The sequence below is a fragment of the Macaca thibetana genome, chromosome X (assembly GCF_024542745.1).
Source record: "Macaca thibetana thibetana isolate TM-01 chromosome X, ASM2454274v1, whole genome shotgun sequence".
Classification (NCBI taxonomy): Eukaryota; Metazoa; Chordata; class Mammalia; order Primates; family Cercopithecidae; genus Macaca; species Macaca thibetana.
The window spans coordinates 42,677,157-42,703,351 of NC_065598.1; positions in this window are offsets into that span (position 1 = coordinate 42,677,157).

The window sequence follows — 26,195 nt, forward strand, 5'->3', positions numbered from 1 at the left end:
AGGAATGGTACCAACTCCTCCTTGTACCTCTGGTAGAATTCAGCTGTGAATCCATCTGGTCCTGGACTTTTTTTTCGTTGGTAGGCTATTAATTATCACCTCAATTTCAGAGCCTGCTATTGGTCTATTCAGGGATTCAACTTCTTCCTGGTTTAGTCTTGGAAGAGTGTAAGTGTCCAGGAAATTATCCATTTCTTCTAGATTTTCTAGTTTATTTGCATAGAGGTGTTTATAGTATTCTCTGATGGTAGTTTGTATTTCTGTGGGGTCGGTGATGATATCCCCTTTATCATTTTTTATTGCATCTATTTGATTCTTCTCTCTTTTCTTCTTTATTAGTCTTGCTAGCGGTCTGTCAATTTTGTTGATCTTTTCAAAAAACCAACTCCTGGATTCATTGATTTTTTTGGAGAGTTTTTTGTGTCTCTATCTCCTTCAGTTCTGCTCTGATCTTAATTATTTCTTGCCTTCTGCTAGCTTTGGAATGTGTTTGCTCTTGCTTCTCTAGTTCTTTTAATTGTGATGTTAGAGTGTCAATTTTAGATCTTTCCGGCTTTCTCCTGTGTGCATTTAGTGCTATAAATTTACCTCTACACACTGCTTTAAATGTGTCCCAGAGATTCTAGTATGTTGTATCTTTGTTCTCATTGGTTTCAAAGAACATCTTTATTTCTGCCTTCATTTCGTTATGTACCCAGTAGTCATTCAGGAGCAGGTTGTTCAGTTTCCATGTAGTTGAGCGGTTTTGATTGAGTTTCTTAGTCCTGAGTTCTAGTTTGATTGCACTGTGGTCTGAGAGACAGTTTGTTATAATTTCTGTTCTTGTACGTTTGCTGAGGAGTGCTTTACTTCCAATTATGTGGTCAATTTTGGAATAAGTGCGATGTGGTGCTGAGAAGAATGTATATTCTGTTGATTTGGGGTGGAGAGTTCTATAGATGTCTATTAGGTCTGCTTGGTGCAGAGATGAGTTCAATTCCTGGATATCCTTGTTAACTTTCTGTCTCGTTGATCTGTCTAATGTTGACAGTGGAGTGTTGAAGTCTCCCATTATTATTGTATGGGAGTCTAAGCCTCTTTGTAAGTCTCTAAGGACTTGCTTTATGAATCTGGGTGCTCCTGTATTGGGTGCATATATATTTAGGATAGTTAATTCTTCCTGTTGAATTGATCCCTTTACCATTATGTAATGGCCTTCTTTGTCTCTTTTGATCTTTGATGGTTTAAAGTCTATTTTATCAGAGACTAGTATTGCAACCCCTGCTTTCTTTTGTTCTCCATTTGCTTGGTAAATCTTCCTCCATCCCTTTATTTTGAGCCTATGTATGTCTCTGCGTGTGAGATGGGCCTCCTGAATACAGCAGACTGATGGGTCTTGACTCTTTATCCAGTTTGCCAGTCTGTGTCTTTTAATTGGAGCATTTAGTCCATTTACATTTAAGGTTAATATTGTTATGTGTGAACTTGATCCTGCCATTATGATATTAACTGGTTATTTTGCTCGTTAGTTGATGCAGTTTCTTCTTAGCCTAAATGGTCTTTACATTTTGGCATGTTTTTGCAATGGCTGGTACTGGTTGTTCCTTTCCATGTTAAGTGCTTCCTTCAGGGTCTCTTGTAAGGCAGGCCTAGTGGTGACAAAATCTCTAAGCATTTGCTTATCTGTAAAGGATTTTATTTCTCCTTCACTTATGAAACTTAGTTTGGCTGGATATGAAATTCTGGGTTTAAAATTCTTTTCTTTAAGAATGTTGAATATTACCCCCACTCTCTTCTGGCTTGGAGAGTTTCTGCCAAGAGATCTGCTGTTAGTCTGATGGGCTTCCCTTTGTGGGTAACCCGACCTTTCTCTCTGGCTGCCCTTAACAGTTTTTCCTTCATTTCAACTTTGGTGAATCTGACAATTATGTGTCTTGGAGTTGCTCTTCTCGAGGAGTATCTTTGTGGCGTTCTCTGTATTTCCTGGATTTGAATGTTGGCCTGCCCTACTAGGTTGGGGAAGTTCTCCTGGATGATATCCTGAAGAGTGTTTTCCAGCTTGGTTCCATTTTCCCCCTCACTTTCAGGCACCCCAATCAGACGTAGATTTGGTCTTTTTACATAATCCCATACTTCTTGCAGGCTTTGTTCATTTCTTTTTCTTCTTTTTTCTTTAGGTTTCTCTTCTTGCTTCATTTCATTCATTTGATCCTCAATCACTGATACTCTTTCTTCCAGTTGATCGAGTCGGTTACTGAAGCTTGTGCATTTGTCACGTATTTCTCGTGTCATGGTTTTCATCTCTTTCATTTCGTTTATGACCTTCTCTGCATTAATTACTCTAGCCATCAATTCTTCCACTTTTTTTTCAAGATTTTTAGTTTCTTTGCGCCGGGTACGTAATTCCTCCTTTAGCTTTGAGAAGTTTGATGGACTGAAGCCTTCTTCTCTCATGTCGTCAAAGTCATTCTCCGTCAAGCTTTGATCCGTTGCTGGCGATGAGCTGCGCTCCTTTGCCAGGGGAGATGCGCTCTTATTTTTTGAATTTCCAGCTTCTCTGCCCTGCTTTTTCCCCATCTTTGTGGTTTTATCTGCCTCTGGTCTTTGATGATGGTGACGTACTGATGGGGTTTTGGTGTAGGTGTCCTTCCTGTTTGATAGTTTTCCTTCTAACAGTCAGGACCCTCAGCTGTAGGTCTGTTGGAGATTGCTTGAGGTCCACTCCAGACCCTGTTTGCCTGGGTGTCAGCAGCAGAGGCTGCAGAAGATAGAATATTGCTGAACAGCGAGTGTACCTGTCTGATTCTTGCTTTGGAGGCTTCCTCTCAGGGGTGTATTCCACCCTGTGAGGTATGGGGTGTCAGACTGCCCCTAGTAGGGGATGTCTCCCAGTTAGGCTACTCAGGGGTCAGGGACCCACTTCAGCAGGCAGTCTGTCCCTTCTCAGATCTCAACCTCCGTGTTGGGAGATCCACTGCTCTCTTCAAAGCTGTCAGACAGAGTCGTTTGCGTCTGCAGAGGTTTCTGCTGCTTTTGTTGTTATCTGTGCCCTGTCCCCAGAGGTGGAGTCTACAGAGACAGGCAGGTTTCCTTGAGCTGCTGTGAGCTCCACCCAGTTCGAGCTTCCTAGTGGCTTTGTTTACCTAGTTAAGCCTCAGCAATGGCGGGCGCCCCTCCCCCAGCCTCGCTGCTGCCTTGCCGTGATATCGCAGACTGCTGTGCTAGCAATGAGGGAGGCTCCGTGGGCGTGGGACCCTCCCGGCCAGGTGTGGGATATTATCTCCAGGTGTGCCTGTTTGCTTAAAGCGCAGTATTGGGGTGGGAGTTACCCGATTTTCCAGGTGTTGTGTGTCTCAGTTCCCCTGGCTAGGAAAAGGGATTCCCTTTCCCCTTGCGCTTCCCAGGTGAGGCGATGCCTCGCCCTGCTTCAGCTCTCGCTGGTCGGGCTGCAGCAGCTGACCAGCACCGATTGTCCGGCACTCCCCAGTGAGATGAACCCAGTACCTCAGTTGAAAATGCAGAAATCACCGGTCTTCTGTGTCGCTCGCGCTGGGAGTTGGAGACTGAAGCTGTTCCTATTCGGCCAGCTTGCTCCACCCCCTCTGAACTTTATTATTGAATATTTATCAATAAAAACTCTATAGTGTTCTCAAATGATTTCATTATATCAAAGGTAATAACTAAAAAATACTAAAATTTATGTTGCCTGAACTAAGTGCAATATTTCCACTGGCTCCAAAAGAGAATATTCACCTGGCTCTTAGGTTGGTATCTTATCTCTTTTTCCCATTTTTTTTCTTTCTCTGGGGGTGTTTCTCATTTTCTTTTAATATACCTCTTGTTTCTCTATTTCCTGTTGTGTTTTCTCCTTTAGACATTCTACTCTGCCTTATAGCCTCATTTTAATTATTAGATGGGTGACCTCATCTGTAATTACATAAATAGTATAATCTCCAAAGATTTTTCAGCCTCTCATTTGTTGCTCTGAACCCAGAATCACATTATCAAGGACTGCTGAGCATGAGGGATGTTATCTGCAGAGAAAGCAAAGAGAACCTTTGAAATCACATAGTCATATACCTTTGCATTACAGGCACTTAAAAAGAATGCAAGTGGCTGTTTGATAAATGGAAAAATAAATTCATCATATGTTTAAATTTATTTGTTAACCACCCAGTAAAATGACTAGATAGAAAGGACTGGGAGTAGAGGAAGCTTTTTCCTATTTGCCTATTTTCTTTGTTATATAGAAGTTTTTCTTCTTCTATGAAATACACAGTGAGGTGATTTTGAGAAAACACCTGTTTCTCAACTATATTATTTAATGTAATACCTGGTAAGCATGCTACATTCTGTGGTTTCCAGACATGTATTGCTCTTTAGACACATTCTTGGGTATTAAAGAGTAAAACTTTTTAAACAACTTGAAAATTTCAATTTAATGGAAATCTAAAAATGTAGAAAGAGACTTAATCTTGGTCTGTCTGGTTGACTACTTTATCACTAAGTACTGCCAAAGAGTACCAGGATCCAAAGTTGTTTATGATCTTATTCACAAGTAAAGGCTGAATATATTAGTGCATGCTGCACGACGGACGTTTTGCAGTGATTTAAATGGAGAACTGAGTCATCAAATAGCCCTTCGAGTATAAGTCTTAACAAATAAAAGAGATAAAGAGTCAGTCAATGTATTCAGGACAATGAATTCATTGTATAATTATTTTTATATGGAAGAAAGAGAAAAATAGTAGTAAATTTGCAATAATAGATTTTTATTCAGTATTGAATAGTGTAGTGCAGTGTTAAGTTGATTATATCATCAAAGTATTGGTAATTTAAAATTAGATCAGTCTTTAAAGTGAAAAGTTTCATTAATAAAAATAGCAATGAGAAATGATGGCCCATCCTTCCCAATGTAAAACAATCAACTAAACAAAAATAATAAAACATTTTCATCAAAATCAACATAATCAATTTAATTTTAGGGGAACATCCTTGATCATATTAATATTTTTAATTTTATTTTTTATTTTTTGGTTCTTTATTTAACTTTTAATTCATTATTGTTTGACAATTTTCTATTTAACTTTATGGTTACAAATATTTTAGAAGTATTTTTAGTAATAAATGAAATCAAAGATATAACAATGAGTAAAAGATGTTTTAGGATAGTAGTCCCTAACTTTTTTGGCACCAGGGACTGGTTTTGTCGAAGACAATTTTTCCACAGACCAGGGATGGGGGTCAGGGATGGTTTTGGAATAAAACTGTTCCACCTCATATCATCAGGCATTAGATTCTCATAAGGAGAGTGCAACCTAGATCCTTCACATGTGCAGTTCACAATAGGGTTCATACTCTTAAGAGAATCTAATGCTACCACTGATCTGACAGGAGGTGGAGCTCAAGCAGTAATGCTCACTCACCAACTGCTTACCTCCTGCTGGGTGGCCAGGTTCCTAACAGGCCAGGGACTGGTACCAGTCCATGGCTAGGGGTTGAGGACCCCTGTTTTAGGACACTAGGGAGATCAATGAGCATAGATTGTAAATAAGCCCAAGAGTGGCATGATCAGGTGAAAGATAATGTTCAAAACTGGAAAGAGGAGATCAAATTCAATAGAAAAGGAATAGGGGAGTAGTGACAGGAAATTAATCCATCATCATTATACAGAGAGGTATGGAATGTGGAAAGCATAGAGCCAGGGAAGAATGATGTTACAAAATCTAGACACAAGGTGATGGAGATCTGACCTAGGAAAATGTTGCAGGAAATCAGGGACCCCAAACGGAGAGACCGACTGGAGCCACAGCAGAGGAACATAAATTGTGAACATTTCATTTTAATATGGACATTTATCAGTTCCCAAATAATACTTTTATAATTTCTTATGCCTGTCTTTACTTTTATCTCTTAATCCTGTTATCTTCATAAGCTGAGTACGTATGTTACCTTAGGACCACTGTGATAATTGTGTTAACTGTACAAATTGATTGTGAAACATGTGTGTTTGAACAATATGAAATCAGTGCACCTTGAAAAAGAACAGAATAACAGCAATTTTTAGGGAACAAGGGAAGACAACCATAAGGTCTGACTGCCTGTGGGGTTGGGCAAAAAGAGCCATATTTTTCTTCTTGCAGAGAGCCTATAAACAGATGGACAAGTAGTAGAGATATTGCTAAATTCTTTTCCTAGCAAGGAATATTAATATTAATACCCTGGGAAAGGAATGCATTCCTGGGGGGAGGTCCATAAATGGCCACTCTGGGAATATCTGTCTTATGCAGTTGAGTAAGGACTGAGATACTCCCTGGTCTCCTGCAGTACCCTCAGGCTTAGTAGGGTGGGGAAAAACTCTGCCCTGGTAAATCTGTGGTCAGACTGGTTCTCTGCTCTTGAACCCTGTTTTCTGTTGTTTAAGATGTTTATCAAGACAATACGTCACCACTGAACAGAGACCCTTATCAGTGGTTCTGCTTTTGCCCTTTGCCTTGTGATCTTTGTTGGACCCTTATCAGTAGTTCTGCTTTTGCCCTTTGTCCTGTTCCCTCAGAAGCATGTGATCTTTGTTACACCCTTATTAGTAGTTCTGCTTTTTGCTCTTTGAAGCATGTGATCTTTGTACCTACTCTCTGTTCTTACACTCCCTTCCCTTTTGAAACCCTTAATAATAACGCTGGTTTGAGGCTCAGGCAGGCATCATGGTCCTACCAATATGTGATGTCACCCCCAGTGGCCTAGCTGTGAAATTCCTCTCTTTGTACTGTCTCTATTTCTCAGCTGGCTGACACTTAACGGAAAATAGAAAAGAACCTATGTTGAAATACTGGAGGCGGGTTCCCCCAGTAGGAAAATGATAAAGATAATGGAAAGAGAGACATTTTGAAGTAAAATAAAACATAACATAGAGATGGTACTATGAAACCACCTGAATATAAACACGATTATTCTGATTTGATTGTTGGGTTTCTTCTTTTCCACAGAGTAAAAGATAGTAATCCTGGAGCCATAGTAGGAAATCAAAACTAAAAGACCAGGGATTTTATGCTGACTCTGGTATCTACTTATTAGCATTTACATATTATTTGTGGTCTTAGTTACTTCATCTATAAATAAAATGGTTTAGCTGGAAGGGTGGTTTTCAAATACCATCTCCCTCAAGTACTGGAACATTTTAAGACACTTGACACTTTACACAAAGCTTAAAAAATTGAGAAAGATAAAGCAGCCCAGCAGTTTCATGAAAATTGCTGCATACATCTACCATATGATCCAACCATTCTACTCGTACTGAAATGGGAAAACTTCCCTTGTCCCCCTTGCAAGGCATGTAATGGGAGTGTGGCTCGCTTATTTGGTGTCCTACTGCTCAAACCTCTAGGGGGAGCATGCATACAGGCAGGCTTTGAGGCTCTGACTCCACGGCAATGTCTAGGGGTAAATGTTTACACCTCCTGAGGCCCCAGTGGGCATGTGTTGCCATGCGCTCTTTTAGTTTTGCCGTCTGTAGGCAACTTGTGTTAGTCAGCTCAGTTAGCCCCTCTTCCTTATTGCAAGGACAGAGGGCTTTCTGTATCCCAGGGTTCTTGCCTTGATGTACTGGAAGAATCAGATCACACATGGGCATCAGATCACACATGGGCTTGGAGAATGAGTGCAAGGGTTTTATTGAGTGGTAGCTCTCAGCGAGCTAGATGGGAAGGCCAGAAGGGGGATAGAGTGGGAAGGTCATTTTCCCCTGGAGTTGAGCCACTCAGCAGCTGGGCTCTCCTCCGACTGCCCCTGCCTGCCAAGCACCACATCATTCTGCCAGTCGATGGCCTGCTGGCATCTGCGGGTGTCTGCCAGTATGCTCTTCCGCTGGTGTGTTCCTCTCAACATCCAGCCGCTTGTGTGTTTTTCCGCCAGTGTGTTCCTCCGCCAGTGTGTTCCTCTTGACATCCAGTCATTTGTATGTTCTTCCACCAGTGTGTTCCTCTCCATGTCCATCCGCTTGTGTCTCTGCCCGCTAGGGTCTCAGGGATTATATAGGCACAGAATGGGGGCATGTCAGGCCAGGGTGTTCTTTGGAAATGCAACATTTGGGCATGAAAACAAGAGTGCCTGTCCTCACCTAGGTCCATGGGTATGGGCCCAAGGGTGGAGCCCTTGCCAGGGACCACAACTTTCTCTTCCCAGCACTTCCCTGCTGTGTGCCCATGTCACTAGGTACTTACTCAAGAGAAATGGAAGCATATGTCAATACAAAGCCTCTACAAAAATATTCGTAGCTGCTTTATTTGTAATAGCCAAAAACTAGGGACAACAAAAATATCCAAAAACGGATAAATAGATAATTTGTGGTACGTCCATACAATGAAATACTATTAACCAATAAAAAGGGATTTGCTACTGATACACACAAGATGAGTGACTCTCAAAATAACTATGCTTGGTGAAAGAAGTCCCCCAAAAAGAGATTATATATTGTATGATTCAACTTACAAAACTCTAGAAAATGAAAACTATTTTATAGTGATATAAATTAGATCAATGATCACTTCAGGCTGCATGGAGAGACAAGGGGCAGCAGAGGAATTACAAAAGGATGCCAAAAAGTACTTGGAGGCGGTGGAGGTATTCACTATCTTGATTGCGGTGATGGTTTCAAGGGTGTATATATGTCAGCATTTATCAAACTGTACACATTAAATATGTGCAGTTTGCATGTCAATTATACCTCAATAAAGCTGTTTTTTTAAAAAACAAAAGGCAGTCTTGACAGCTGACAGCTAGTAGCTCGTGTAGTTGCTTCCAACTAGGACATGGTGTTCCTTTGTTGGATGTGAGGATTTTACAGAATCTCAAATCAGAAAAGGAGTCCTCATGACTGCGATGGAACAAAACAATAGAAAGACAACTCCACACTCCATAATCATGCCCAAATAAAGATATAAGTGGAAACGTTGGACAATCACGAAGTGCCCAAATACCACTTTCTCAGTTAACATGAGTAACAACTGTTATGCTTCAGTGAACACCCCATTTTTCCCCTCCAACCTCCTAGATAAAAATTAAGGCAGTCAATCAACAAATTGCCTCAGATTTCTGGCCTCGGCTAATTCAAAACAGATTCTTGCCTCCTGAACTTTCCCACCAAAAAAACAAAAACAAAAAAACAAAAAAAAAAACCTGAACACAAGCCACAATCCTATAATAAACCTCCCCACCCCTCAACCATTCTGTCTTTCAGAAAAGCCCCACAATTTCTCCATGGTGTTTAGTCTCCCTTGGCACAGCAATAAGAAACTTAACCTTACTGATTACAAGTGATCCTGGTGATCTTTGGGGGTGAGCATAACAAAGAAAAAACTTCGAAAGTAGACTTCTCTGAAATTCAGGACATTGGGAACCTCTCTCTCATGTTCCCCATTCCCCCAGGCCCTTAGAAGCCTTTTGGAAATCATTGCGGTAAATGATCTCTAAAGACTACTAAAATCCGTATTTTGATGGTGTTGATGAACTAACATCAATTCCTAGAAACAATGATGGCCTTTAGTAAACCTTTTGAGACAGTCTCTTGAAACAACCAAAATTTATATTTTAACATTAGCATTGTGTCTGAGAATGGTGATCAACGCTGTTAACATAGAGACTTATTATTTGTACGGAAAAGTCATTTTGACATCTCTTTAAATGTTTATTTTTAAATTGCCCTCTACACTTGGTCTGTGGCACTGGGGAGAAGAGCTCCATTTTTGCTGACTTAAAAGAGATTGATCCATGAATGTGCTTTCTTTAGCTTCCTGCTGATAAATACTCTTCCTTTGCTATTTTCCTGAGTTATTTCTGTCCCTGGATTTTCATCTTGAATAAGCAGACACGGAATTGAGATGAAGAACAGACTTGAATATTTGGGATGCTTTCCAGAATGCACTGGCCAACAATGGAAAGCTGTGACGGGGCAAAGAAAATTTGATTCACCAGAAGGTATTTTTAGAAGTTTAAATGTACCCAAATGTCAAATTTACTTTTTTAAAAAAAGACTAGAGTATGTAAGAATAAGCCCCTTTTTCTATCCTACAAAAATCCTTCTAAAATTACTATCTGCCATCCAAATCTACATTGTCACTTTAAAGAGTTCCAGGAGGGAGTTTTTTACATCATTTATGTTGTTTAAATATGTGTAATAACACAGTTATAGAAATTCAAGACAAAAAGAATAAGCTACAAAAGTGGCTTTTGACATCTACCTACAATTCTTTGCTTTGTTTTTTTTTTTTTTTTTTTTTTTTTTTTGAGACAGAGTCTCGCTCTGTCACCCAGGCTGGAATGGAGTACAGTGGCATTATCTCAGCTCACTGCAACCTCCGCCTCCCGGGTTCAAGCGATTCTTCTGCCTTAGCCTCCCGAGTAGCTGGGACTACAGGTATGTGCCACCATGCCTGCCCAGCTGATTTTTGTATTTTTATTAGAGACACGGTTTCACCGTATTGGCCAGGCTGATCTTGAACTCCTAACCTCATAATCTGCCTGCCTTGGCCTCCCGAAGTGCTGGGATTACAGGAGTGAGCCACCGCGCCCCGCCAATTCTTTGCTTTTAGGACAAGCACTGGGGGGCAGAAGTAACAGAGCAGAAGAAACAAACCATCTTTCTATATCATATTCATGCACACAAGCATGGCAGTTTTGGTGGCACTGCCTATATTTGGCCCAGTTGGGGTGAGATGGACAGGGAGCAAAGTCCGAAGTTTGGCAATGGAGGCAGGGAATCCAGGAAATCAGGAAAGTTTGAGCCTCATATACAGCCAGAAACTTTCTAAACAATTTGCTCTTCCATACTTTTTAAATCTTTTTAAAGATCTTCCACACTTGTCTCATTGAAAATCTACAAAACTCCAGGAAGGTGAATAAGACGGGTAAAACTATAAAATGTGAATATAGTTAGGACCCAGGGTCCTGTAGTCAGAAGGCTAAGATTCTTACCTTAGCAAAGCCACTTGCGAGCTATACTAACTTTGGACAATTTACAAAATCTCTCTAAGCCTTAAGTCCTTTTCTGAAAAATTGTACCTACTTCAAATGATACCTGTGAGGATTATATAAGATAACGAATGAAAAGCTCTCAGCATAGGACCTGCCACCTTGTAGGCATTATACAAAGATTATCTAGTACTACTACTGCTGCTACTATTCACTAAAAGGAACTGTAATTATATTCCAGTACTGATCATCATTTTTATTGATATCAAATAAGTAACATACATAGATTAAAAAGTCAAATATTACTAAAAACTTATAATTAAACAGCAGCCTAACTACCTTTTGCCATATTCTCTGTGATCGTCTCTCCCCAGAAGGAGCAACTCAATTCTTCTAGCTACTTTTTAGTATTTATTTCCATATTTCTAAATAACATACTATGCTGCTATCTTTTTTCCATTTTTGCACATCATATAGTAATTCCTTGTGATAAAAACTCAGAACTTGGCATTATGACATTACCCCACAATTAACTTCCCCTTCCGTGCCTGTTTCCATTCTTCCAATATACTTATAGCATATTTTTAATAAATACTCTGAGTCTATATTATCATGATTACATATGCATTATTCAGAGTTAAGCCACTTGCATACAATAATTGCATTTCCTTTCTTGTATACCTTTATTTTTTCTGGAAATTAATGTAATTACATTTGTTCAATTGCTTAGTTTTCTATTTACCTATCACTAATTCGACACTCACCAATAAAACTATGAAATTCCTCAGTTTAGTCAAATACATCAGTTTATTTAAGGGAATAGTGGGAAGAAATATTCGCTTGAAGACCCTGTCTTCCTGATTAAATCTTGATTATGTGCTTTTCAGGTATGCTGTATTACTACAGCCTTCAGTTTCAATTTAAAAAATTTGTTTTATTTGAGACAGGGTCTAGCTCTGTCACCCAGGCTGGAGTGCAGTGGCACGATCTTGGCTCACTGCAGCCTTGACCTCCCAAGCCCTCAAGGATCCTCCTGCCTCAGCCTCCCAAGTAGCAGAGACCACAGGCGCACACCACCATGCCCGGCTAATTTTTGTGTTTTTGTAGAGATGAGGTTTCACCATGTTGCCCAGGCTGGTCTCAAACTCCTGCCTCAACCTCCCAAAGTGCTGGGATTACAGGCGTGGTCACCATGCCAGGCCTGCTGTCATTTTAATACTCCCCTTCTTTATAATCTTGGAAATTACCTTTGTCTCTCTGCTATTATTACTTCCTCTGTCATTTGGATCTCAGTTTTTTCTCATTCTTAGTTTCTTCTCTCAGCTGGTTTAGCTACAGCTTTCAGGAGCTTTCTTAGAGTGGTTCACCAAAACCATTTTGGATACCTTAAAATTTCCAACTTTTATTAATTTCATCTTTAATTTTGATTGATAATTTGGCAGAAACTCCAAAAGTCCTAGCTTGTAAATCATTCTCCCTCAGAATTTAGAGCAAATTTCTCAATGACTTTCAGTTTATTCTTGAGAAATCTGATGCCATTCTGATCTCAGTTCCTTTATAAGTGTATAATCTGTTCTTATTTTCTCTTTGAAAGTTTTACAGACAGTCTCTGGCCCACAGTTTTGTGATACCTAGTAATGGCATACTTAGGACATTTTAGTTTTTTTTGTAATATAAACATTTAATGCTGTAAATTTCCCTCTAAGCAAAGCTTTATGTTCTGTGAATTTTCATATATTGCATTTGCATTTTCATCCAGTTCAAAATATTTTCTAATTTCCCTGAGACTAACTCTTTGACCCACAGATTATTTGGAAGTATGTTGTTTAATGTCCAGTTATATGGAGACATTCTTGTTAGCTTCCTGTTATTAATTTTTTATTTAATTCTATTATGGACAAAGACCATACTTCATAGGATTTGAATTATTTTACATTCTTTATGGTTTATTTTATGCCTCAGGAGATGATCTGTCTTGGTGACTCTTTTACGTGCACATAAAACAAATATGTATTATGATGTTGTTGGGTGAGGTGTTCCATAGATGCTAGTTAGATCCAGTTGGTTGGTGGTAGTGGTCAATATCTTTGTTGATTTTTTGTTTAGGACTTCTACTACTAAAGATGAGTGTTGAAATCTCCAACTATAACTGGATTTTTTTTTTTTTTTTTTTTTTTTTTGCTTTTTTTGGTTCTGTAAATTTTTGCTTCGTGTTATTTTGAAGCTCTGCTTTTAAGTGAATACACACTTAGGATTCCATGTATTCACTTACAAATACATTTTTCATAAAATGACTCTTTGATCAATATGTAATATTTCTCTTTATTTCTGCTATCTTTCTTTGTGCTAAAGACTATTTTGTCTGATATTAATGTAGCCACTCCAGTTTTTTCTATTAGTGTTTGCATGGTATATCTTTTTTCTTTACTTCCTTTTTCTTTTTTCCAAGATGGGGTCTCACTATGTTGCCCAGGCCGAAATTCAGTGGTTATTCACAGGTACTATAGCAAAATGCAGCCTTGAACTCCTGGCCTTAGGTGACTATCTTGCTGGGACTACAGGCACAAGCCACCATGTTCAGTTCTATTCTTTTACTTTCAATCTACTATCTAATTATATCTGAAGTTTCCTATAGACAGCATATGAGTCATTTTTAAAAAAATTCATTTTGATTATCTCTGTTTTAATGAATGTGTTATTATTTACATTTAATTGAATTATTGATATGTTTAGATTTAGGTCTATCACTGTATTATTTGTTCTGTCTTTGGCCCCTCTATTTCCTCTTTCCCTACCTTCTTTTGGGTTCTTTGACCAATTTTTACCATTCCATTATAATTTCTCTATTGTGATTTTAACTATATCTTTTCTATAATTTATTTAGTGGTTGCTCTAGGGACTATAATATATGTACTTAACTTTTTACGGTCTACTTAGAATCAAAGTTTTACTACTTCAGTAGGAATATAGAAAGCTTACTTCCATGTAGGTCCCATTACCTCACCCCTTGCATACTACAGTTGCCTTACATATATTGTGTCTATATACATTGGAAACTCCGTTAGACAATATTACACTTTCTGCTTTCAACCATCAAATATGTTTTAAAGAACCAAGAGAGGATAGTCTTCTATCTGAGAAGACTATTTACCCTAACATTTATCATTTTTGTTGTTCTTTCACCATTTTTATATTCCAAGTTTCCTTTCATTTGATCTGTAGAATTTCCTTTAGAAATTATTTTACAGTAGGTCTGTAGCTATACGTTCTCTTAATTTTCCTTCATCCAAGAAAGTCTTAATTTCACTTTCATTTCTATAGGGTATTTTTAGTGGCTATATAATTTTGAGTTGGCAGCTCTTTTATTTCAGTGCTTGAAAAATGTTGTGCCACTTCTGGTTTCACTGTTTTCAGATGAAAAATGCAATTTCTCCTACAGGTAACATGTCCTTTTTCTCCAGCTACTTTGAAGATTGTTTTCATCATTTTCAGTTGTCAGACTTTTCGTTATAATATGTCTGAGCATGGATTTCTTTGGATTTATTCTATTGTAGGTTCACTCAGCTTTTTTTTTTTTCTTTTTATAAGCTATGGAATCTCACTCTGTTGCCCAGGCTGGAGTGCAGTGGCATGACCATAGCTCACTGCAGCCTCAAACTCCTGGTCAAGTGATCCTCTCACCTCAGCTTCTAAAGTAGCTGGGACTACTGGCATGCACAATGATGCCTTGCTAATTAAAAAAAAAAAAAATTCTAGAAATAATGTCTTGCTAATTATATATTGTTTAGGCTGGTGTTGAACTCCTGGCCTCAAGCGATCCTCCCACCCTCAGCCTCCCAAGTAGCTGGGATTACAGGTACGAGCCACAGAACTTGGCCACTCAGCTTCTTGAATCATCTTCAATCTTTGGAAGTTTTCAGTTTTTGTGTATTTCAGGAGTCTTTTTCAGCACCTTATTCTGTTTTGTCTCCTTCTGAGATTCTAATGACATTGTTAGACCTTTTATTGTGGCTTCATAGTCCCTATGACTCTATACTGTTTTTCTATCTTTTATCTCTCTGCTGTCCAGATTAGATAATTTCTATAAGATCTACCTTCAAGTTCATTGAATCTTTCCACTGTCGTTTTCATTCTACTATTGAATCCATCTGGTGAGTTTTTAAAGTTATTTTTCCATTCTAAAATTTTTATTTCATTATTTATATTTTCTCTTTCTTTGCTGATACCTTGTACTTTAACTTTTGCTTCAGGAGAGTCCATGATTATTTATTCAAGCATTTGTAAAATAGATTTTTAAAAGTCTTTTTCAGATGATCCTAAAACCTATGCCATCTCAGTATTGAAATTTGTTGATTGTATTTTCTCATGTGGGTTGAGATTTTAATGATTCAGTTTTAAAAATGTATGTAGCACTTTTTATTTTTTATTTTTGTTTTTATAGATTTTTAGGGAGTATAAGTGTAGATTTCTTACATGCATATATTGCATAGCGGTGAAGTATGAACTTTTAGTGTACTCATCTGAATAGGTGAACATTGTACCCGATAGGTAACTTTTCAATCCTCACCACCCTCCAATCCTTCTACTGTTTGTAGTCTCCAATATCATTCAACTGAGATTTTAATGATTCTTTATACATCACATAATTTTGGGTTATATCCTGAACATTTTGAATATTATATCATGAATCTCTGGGTCTTGCTTATATTTGATGGAGAATGTAGATAGTTTTGTTTTAGCAGGCACTTGACCTGCTTAATCCAATCTGCAAGTTTTGACTTATAGTCTATGGGCTCTAGTCCCAATATCAGTTCAATTTTCAAAGCCTTTTCAGTGCTATTCAGATCTGTCCCGCATGTGTACAAGCCAGTGGTCCATCTGAGACCTGGGTAGAGGTCTATCTGTTAGTTCAGATTTTAATGTTTTGGGCATGTTAATTATAATGAGATTCATTCATCCACAGATGAAGGGTGATGAGCTAGAAGTTTATAAGCAATTTTATAGGGCTGCTTTCCTGAGATTCTTTCTTTCTACTATCAACTCGATACTTTTCACTTCCTTGGAGCACTCTTTTTGGTCCAATTGTCAGAAGTCACCCACTTCTGTGGTTATTCCATAGCCAAGTGGTGGAGGACCAAGAGAGTAAAACAAAACCAACAGACTTTGGCTCTGTCCTCGGGAGCTACAGCTGCACCAAATGGGAGAGTAAATATACACAACCTCAAGGATTTTGTTCCTGCAGGTTCCCAATGCCAGGAGTTTTTGTTTTTGCTACTGCCTCCACCATGAAGTTGTCTTGGGGGGTAGGGCATGAAGGAACAGAGAAAAAGGGAGAGAAAAAATAGAGGGATTTCATATATAATTTGAGTATTAGCAGTCCCCTTCTTGTCCCATGAGTCACACGAGACACATTTTCCTGAAGTTCTCTTTATCTCCCCCCGCATCACAGTGCTCTTTCTTGGAGTTTGGACTTCGTTAAAGTTTAGGCTGAGAGATACTAAGAGGGAAATTGGTTAACTTAGTGCTGGTTCATGTTCACTGGAACTCTGCTTTTTTTTTTTTTTTTTTTCTGAGATAGGGTCTCACTCTATCACCCAGGCTGGTGTGTAGTGGCACCATCTCAGCTCACTACAATCTCTGCCTCCTGGGCTCAAGATACTCCCACCTCCTCAGCCTCCCAAGTAGCTGGGACCACAGGGACATGCCATCACGCCTGGCTAATTCTAATTTTTTGTATTTTTGGTAGAGACAAGGTTTTGCCATGTTGCCCAGGCTGGTCTTGAACTCCTGAGCTCAAGTGCTCTATCCTCCATGGCCTCCCAAAGTACTGGAATTACAGGCGTGAGCCACTGTATCCAGACAGAAACTCTGAATTCTGGTGTTCTTTTCCATTATGCCTACTGATATTTATTTTTCAGAGTTCTCAAATAGCTGTTCCGTGAATTCCATACAGGTTTTATGATGCATTCTATAATGAAATAAACAGGTGACATGTGCTTACTCCCTCTTACCCAGACCCATACCTTTATTAAAAATTAATTTTGCTGCATATTCTCTGGTTGTGTCTACATTTCCTGAATTATTTCTTTGATGATGCCCTCTCTTCTCTTTTTTGAACTTCTATTATTCATATAATGGATTTCCTAGATTAATTTTATATTCCATTCCCAAAGATATTTTTCCTGCATTTTGTGAATTTTTTCAACTTTATTTCAAACTTTCATATTTTTAACTCCTGGAAGATCTTTATTGTGGGATGAATTGTGTCCTCCAAAAAGATATGTGCAAATTCTACCCCTGCTACCTGTGAATGTGATCTTTTCTGGAAATAGGGTTTTTGCATATAAATTCAACATGAGGTCATACTGAATTAGGGAGGATCCTAATCAAATGATTGGTATTTTTATAAGAACAGGGATATTTTGACACAGACATACACCAAGGGAAGAGTCATGTGAATACAGATGTTACAGATGCAGAGACTGAAGTTATTCTGCTGCAAACCAAAGAATGCCTGGGGCCACCAGAAGCTAAAAGAGAAAGGGAAGGTTTCTTCCCTAGAGGCTTTGAGGACAGTGTGGCCCTGCTGACACCTTGATTTTGAATTTCTATGCTCTAGAAATATGAGAATTAATTTCTATTACTTTAGTAAACCAGTTTGTAGTACCTTGTTACAACTGCCCTAATAAATGAATGTGATCTTCTTTGAAGATCTTATCTTTGGAAGTTTTTGAATTATATTTTCATTTGTTTTCTGCTATTGCTTTCTCATCTCCAGGTTCCTTTTTTCTGTTCATTTTTATTTTTGATTCCATGATCTTTGTTTTTCTTGACTGTCATGTAATCCATCCTGTCTATTGATTTAATACAGGAACACATGAAAATTGACTTTATTCTGTAGACACAGGCAGGGCTTGACGGCTGTGGGGCAGTTTCATCTGGTGATTAGTTGGGATGTAGTCATTTTGTTTGAGGGTTCCCAAATTTAATGTCACTAGATGTATCTCTTTAAATTAGAACAATATGTAAAATATCTGTTCTATCCTGAACAGCTGTCTTGAGTTGTGTGTGTATATATGTGTGTGTGTTTATATATGTATATATATTTGTGTGTATATATAATATATATGTATTCAAATATCCCATCTCAACTAAACATGTATAAGCACATCTATCAACACTGTTTTACATGACTTGATTCAAAAAGAGTATAACAAATACACCAAATTAAGGCAAGCGTTTTTTTCTGGTTGGGCTTACACATAAACTTGCCAAATCTAAAGCTACATATGAAAAGTGATGTTTTGACTAAGGGAATAATATCCAAAAAGTGTCTTGCAAAGATCCTATTAATAATTCTCATCCTGTGTAGAACCTCAATGAATCTCAGTGTGCTAAACTCACCATTCTCCCTTTAAACAGAAATGAGGAGTCAAGATACATTTCTAGCTTAAAAATCTCATTGTATCTACTTCAATCCAGCATTTCAAGTCATCTTAATTTGCATCAAATTTATATTTCACTCTATTTTATTTTTAAATTTTATTATCAAACACATGAATAGAAAAAATGGGGAAAGTATATGAATCTTAAATTTACAAAAGAGTAAAAACAATGACTATTAAAAAATGAATTCATGCTCAACCTCACAAGTAATAAGTTACACATATTAACATAATGAGATGTTATTCACATCTATTTCACTCCAATATCAGTGGAAAAAATTCTGACAATATCAAAGATTGGTACTAATGTAGAACAACAAAAATAGGTGGACGTGTCATTATAACACCACTTTCAGAAAATAACCTGGTAAACCTAGTAAAGTTGAAAATGAACATACATTATGAAGCAGCACATGCACCCTAAGTTATTTGACCTGGAGAGATTCTAGCTCATAAGTAAAAGGGGAAGTGTACAAAAACGCCCTTAGCAGAAGTGTTTGTAGTATCACATAAAAAAGAAAAAAATAGAAACAGCCTAAATCCTCATTAACAGGAAACTGAATCAAAAAACATGTTCTATTTATACAATGAAATATTATACAGCAGTACGATGAATGAATTAGAACAAGAAATGTCAACATAAGAGAATAAAACAAATAAAATATTAATGGGAAGGGAAAAGCAAATTGCAGAAATGTAAATATAACATATGGTCTTCCCATAAAATCCTTTTCATAAAGCTTAAAACTATGTAAGCAATATTATATATTATAAATATGTATTCATACCTAAACTACTGTTAATATAGATCTATAATTATATATGTCTATATGAAAGGGAAAGAATATATATGTGTGTGTGTGTGCATACATGTATATTATTCTTCAAATGTATTGATGATTAATTTCTTAAGTTGAATGGTGGGTACATGGTTATTGCTTTTATTACCATTTATACATCTGAAAAATTTATATCAGAGACTAACAGCCTGAAGTTTGCTTGTGTTTCTTGTCATTCTAATGTGTCTGCTGGTAAGGACAGGATCAATCAAAGCAGCTCCCAGTCATCTTTTACTATGGTTCCTTCTCTTCCTTCTTTCCACCATGTATGCTGGAGCCACCTATGCCAGCATACAAGGTGTCATTCAAATATGTCTTGGATTTTCCCTCATTTCTGTATTTTCTAGGATTTTTCCTTCTGCCTGGAATGCCCTTTCCTACACGTATACCACACATAAACCAGCATATTATCTTTTCTTCTTGATACACCTCGGTCCTACTGGAAGAAGCTGTCCTCAATACAGTAGTGTTCTGGAGCCACCTTGCACCAGTATTGCACAGGTCAATTGTTATATTTTCAGAAACTTTGGAGCCAGTTAACATACACTGGTAGTTACAAATTAGTCATGGTAAAAGTGTTTATACCATGGAAATATGAACTGCTACAAGTCAGGGCTTTGATCCCCAGAGAGTCCGTTGTTAAACATTTAGCAGTACACCATTGCCAATTTCTCCTGATGGAATTTATCCCTCCTTTCCCTATACTTTCTGGGCAGTCTGTTGCACTTATTGCTGTTTACCCTGCATTTTAGTTTTTATATGAATACATCTGTCTCTCCCATGAAATTATTTGCCACTCTAGGGCAGAGAAGTGGTCTCATTCATACTTATATCTCCCACAGCACCTATCAGAATCTCTTCTATATGATGGGTACTCAATAATTTTGATTGACTTCAAAAACAGTTTAATTTTTCTTCTTCTTCAACCAGGAATGAATTGTGGATGTACACTGTTCCTATAGAAGGTATGGTAAGTCATATGGCAACAAGTGGAGTCAAATAATCTAGTTATAGGGAAGAGGAAAAAATGAATTAAAACATATAATACAGTATATAATACTTCCACTCATACATATTCTTAATCTTAATAATCAATAAATTTTGACTATCACGGGAACATTATTTCCATAAAACGTATTTTTTCTACTTATGTAGATCAGATTAGAAGCTTGGATCTGTTTTAATGGTTTTGTTGTTTGAAACAAGCAAATATATAAGAATGTTTATGCAGCCATAAAAAAAAAAAAAAGAGTCATGTCCTTTGCAGGGACATGGATGAAGCTGGAAACCATCATCCTCAGCAAACTAACACAGGAACAGAAAACCAAACAGCACATGTTCTCACTCATAAGTGGGAGTTGAACAATGAGAACTCTTGGACACAGGGAGGGGAATATCACACACCAGGGCCTGTCGGTGGTGAGGGAGAAGGGGAGGGAGAGCATTAGGACAAATACCTAATGCATGAGGGGCTTAAAACCTAGATGAGGGGTTTATAGGTGCAGCAAACCACCATGGCACATGTATACCTATGTAACAAACCTGCACATTCAGCACATGTATCCCAGAACTTAAAGTAAAATTTAAAAAGAAAAAGAATGTTTATCAATTAACTATTTTACACAGTTTCCTGAAAAAAAATAGAGATTAAAAAATCTGGGCAGGCACAGTGGCTCACGCCTGTAATCCCAGCACTTTGGGAGGCTGAGGTGGGCGGATCACCTGAGGTCAGGAGTTCGTGACCAGCCAGGCCAACATGGTGAAACCCCATCTCTACTAAAAATAAAGAAATTAGCCAGGGGCGGTGGCTCATGCCTGTAGTCCCAGCTACTCAGGAGGCTGAGGCAGGAGAATTGCTTGAACCCAGGAGGTGGAGGTTGCAGTGAGCCAAGATCACACCATTACACTCCAGCCTGGGCAACACGGCGAGACTCTGTTAAAAAAAATAAATCTAAAACAAAAGATTTTTACATAGTTATAATTGAGGGAGTTGAGAATAAATATATGTGAAAATCACTTTCCTATGCAGCAGTATTAGCAGTCTACATACCCTAAAAAACCTCCCTCACAGAATATAACTTTAAAAACACTTGTTACATGAGATATTTAATTATTTTAAATATATCAGCGAGCCTGCAAATTAGTAGCAATTGCTCAGAGCTAAAATTAATTTAAAGCAGAAACTCAGAGAGGTGAAGGAACCATTAACCTAGCTTTGAAATTGACACAGCATTTGCTAAACTAGGTGAACTTCAACTTAAGATGCCCTGGCCTCACAGGCATAGAAAATACGATACAAACATTTGAGTCCACCTAGACCAGGGAGTCTAATAGGAGATTTCCCATATACCAGCATGCGTGTATAATGCTGGAACCCAACATGCTATACCTTCAAAATAATAGTAAATTAAACAACTCTTACCACAAGGAGAGTAAAAGAAAAGGCTTATATTAAAATTTGGTGATGAATGGAGTTGGGGAGGAGAATCTCCTTTGAGAATCTATATAACAATAGGTTATTCCTCATGTTGGATTGCAGTTGGAATTCATACAATCTAGTTGATCTAAGAAAATCTAAAGAGATTTAGTTAAAGTGGTCCAGGGCTAAAAATGCTATCGGTACTTGACAGAAATAAACTTTGAGTACATAGTTTCAACCCTCACCTCAAAGAATTCCCTTATATCAAGTTCCCAAAATTATGAGCTCACAGTCAAAAGAAGTAAAATAGCAAACATGATGAGTACAAAGCAACAAAAACAATAGAGCAAAGAAACAGACCCAGAGGGATGCAGATATTGAATTATTAAACACACAATAGTTTTCTAAATAGGTTCAATAATTTTTTTTTTTTTTTTTGAAACAGGGTTTTCACTCTTGTTGCCCAGGCTGGAGTGCAGTGGCGCGATCTCAGCTCACTGCAACCTCTACCTCCCAGGTTCAAGCAATTCTCCTGCCTCAGCCTTCCTGAGTAGCTGGGATTACAGACACGTGCCACCATGCCCGGCTAATTTTTTTTTTGTATTTTTAGTAGAGATGGAGCTTCACCATGTTAGCCAGGCTGGTCTGGAACTCCTGACCTCAGGTGATCCACTCGCCTTGGCCTCCCAAAGTGCTGGGATTACAGGCGTGAGCCACTGTGCCTGGCCTCAATACTTTTAAAAATATAAAAGAGGAGTTAAAATGTGAATAAAGAGTAAGAAACTATGCAAATGAACAGTTTGATCTGAAAAATTAGTAAAGCATTTCACAGTGTCAGAAATATAATAATTGAAATAAAAAATGAATGGGTTTAACAGTTAATTAGCAATAGCTGATGAAGAAATATAAAGTCAAATATAAAACTAATTAAATTATTAATATCATATTAAAGCTAATCCAAGAAAAAATTGAAAAACTAAGCAGTTGTATAACTTAAATATTATAACTCAGTAACTAAAACTTTTATCACAACCTTTTTGTCAAGGTTACATTCTTTACTATACAATTTCACACAAATCTGGAATATATTTTAATTTACCATATACTAGCATATAAAGCAAGTCTCAATAAATTTCAAAAGGCTCAAGACACTATCTTGTCTGACTACAAAACAAGTTAGAAATCAATGTTATAAAGATTACTTTAAAAATCCAAGTGCTTTAATATTAAGACATACACTACTTACATAAAACAAAGACGAAGTAATAGTAGACACTGGAAAATGTTTATAACTGAATTACAATGATGGAATTTTATCTACTATTACATAGGATGCAGCTATCACAGAATATACAGGGAGATTTTAAGTCGTCTAGGGAGTCTAGGAAAAACTTCTCCTTTGCCGTCTGAAGGTTTACTAAAAATCGAGTGACTAAAGGCAGATAAATTGAAGGAAAGGCATACAAGGTTTTTTTTTGTTTTGTTTTGTTTTGTTTTAGACATAGTCTCGCTTTGTCACCCAGGACGGAGTGCAATGGTGTGATCTTGGCTCACTGCCACCTCCGCCTCCTGGGTTCAAGCGATTCTCCTGCCTCAGCCTCCTGAGTAGCTGGGACTACAGCAGCATGCCACCATGCTTGGCTAAATTTGTATTTTTAGTAGAGTTGGGGTTTCACCGTGTTAGCCAGGATGGTCTCGATCTCCTGACCTTGTGATTCGCCCACCTCAGCTTCCCAAGGCATACAAAGTTTTAATGTCTATGAGAGAAGGGAATCACAGAAAGATTATCCTTTCCTCAATAAAATATGGATGCTTATATACTCTTTTTATTAGGGGAAAGAGAAAGGGGGAAATGTGGATGGTTTTAGGGAGAGTAGTAAATGATTTTTAGGAAAATTCAATGGGCTTGAAGAATGTAAAATGGCCTGGGACAAAGCACAGCCAGCTGTGCTGACAGACTTCAGTCTTTCTTCCTGCAATATGAATTCAGTTAATGAAAACTCAGGGGAGGGACCAGAGATAATAGTTTTCCTCTTTGGTGGGTCTGGACTTTAGACAGATAAGGAAACTTCAGAGAACAATTTTATCCTGTGATTTGGGAGAGACAGAAGATTGAGAGACAGAAAGAAATCTTAAACAGGCACTTTACAAAAGAAATATTAGTGACCGTCAATCAATTACCACGAAATGGTAATCAAGTGCATTAGTGACTGAAGCAAAGCAAAGTTAAACTACTAGAAAATAGATACTATTATATACTGGCCAGCTGGCCAAAATTTAAAATTCTGACAATATCATACACTTACTGGTAGTGAAGGAGGGAAATGTAATAAATTTTTAAAACTACCTTGGAAACAAATTCAACAGTATTTGATCAACTACAATGTACATACTCTGTGGGCCAGAAATTGACTACTGTGAGTATATATCCTAGAGACATTATGCACATACATATTAGAATACATTTGCAAAAATGTTCATGTTGGTAATGGGCATTGTTTGTAATAGCACAAGACTCCCTCCAGGAGTATATCAATGGTAGAATGGAAAAGTAACATTGTGGCACATTCATACTATGGAATAGTACTTAGTAACGTAAATGGATGAAATGCAATTACATGTAGCCATGTGTATGAATTTCTGAAAGAATGCTCTGCCAAAAAAGCTGCAGAAGAATCTGTACATTAATTTCAAAGCATAAAGTCCAAAAATCATGTAAAATTTAATCATTTTACCTTGAGGGATATAAACGTATGTGGTAAACCATTAAGAAAATGAAGGCGTTACCTCTGAGGTGAGAGGCACTGGGATTGAGATTAAGGTAGTTCTCAAAGAGGGTATTATATATATTATTCTTTTCCTTAAATGGGGTGAAGGATACATGGGTATTCCTTGCATTATTGTTTTTAATCTTACATATATTTGATAAACAGTCATATATTTCTTAGTATTTAGTAATAAGAATTTTAATTATTTTTTATTTTTTATTATTATTTAATAATTTTAGTTTTAAGTCCTCCTCGGTGGACTGTGCCTGACATTTAAAACTTAAGAGTAGTATCTTTGCTCAATCATTATTTTCTTCGCATTTACCTTAGAAAATGCCAAAGGCGACAGAGGAAGTAAATTCTGAACTTTCATTCATAAGGTCAAAACGACTTAAAGAAATCAACATGTATTCAACCATAATTTTTGCTTTTTGAATCATAGTTTAATCGGAAGTAACTGAAAATTTGTATGTTACTGTGGGTTCTGCAGCTTTGGAGAAGTATTGAAGGTCTAAAAAGAGAACATCATTTTTTTTGGCTGAAAATTTATGAGCTATTGAAATCACTCTTTTCCTCAAACACCTACTTTCCCCTCATTAGTGGAGTTCATTCTTGTTACTGAATCTCCCGTTTTTCCTACAGTCTAACATAAGTTAATGTGTTACTGAAAAATGTTGCGAGAGAAACCAATTTGCCTGAACGTTGACAGTGTTAAAGTCAGTAAGGAAAATAGCAATATGTGGATTTGCATTTGAATAATTAATATTTACAAATCCCCTTCTTTATTTTAGTACTACGCCTTGATATGAAATTTTTTTTTTTTTTTTTTTTTTTTGAGACGGAGTCTTGCTCTGTAGCCCGGGCTGGAGTGCAGTGGCCGGATCTCAGCTCACTGCAAGCTCCGCCTCCCGGGTTTACGCCATTCTCCTGCCTCAGCCTCCGGAGTAGCTGGGACTACAGGCGCCCGCCACCTCGCCCGGCTAGTTTTTTGTATTTTTAGTAGAGACGGGGTTTCACGGTGTTAGCCAGGATGGTCTCGATCTCCTGACCTCGTGATCCGCCCGTCTCGGCCTCCCAAAGTGCTGGGATTACAGGCTTGAGCCACCGCGCCCGGCCGAAATTCAATTCTTTACTGCCAAAACTGGGTGTGGAGAGTGAAAAAGAAAAGTATGTTAAATTTATTCTAAATATTGAGACAGAGTAATATTACTTTGCCAAATTGTGGTATAATCTGAAGGTTTGGGTTTTTAAAAATTAATACATTCTTAGAAGATTTGGGTTTTTAAAAATTAATACATTCTTAAAGTACATATTGAAGTATAACATATATACTTTCCTGAGTCTGAATCAATATTGACAATTTCAAGTATTTAACATGTTTGTTAGTACTCAGGAAAATCAAGAATAATGTAAATAAAAATAAAGCTTGAATATTGTCCTTTTACAAGATAGTTCTCCTACAGGAGGTGGGGAGTTGGGTGGGGTGGTGTTTACTGGGAATAAATATGGGAAGGAATGTTCCATCTGAAGAAGAAATGAGAGTGTACAAGTGCAGTGATGGATTGAATTGGATTGTAGAGCTATCGCAATTAAAGTCCTTTTCAGAAATATTCAGTAAGTGGCAATATATTCACCCACTTCTGTTAAAAAGAGGACAGGACGAGAGAAAATGGTATTTTTTTTTAATTGGGAAAGAATGAAAGAATGCTGAATTAGTTCAGTGAAATGACACTGGATCTCCAGAGCTAGTGCACCTTTTAAGAGTTTTAATGCTGGACTA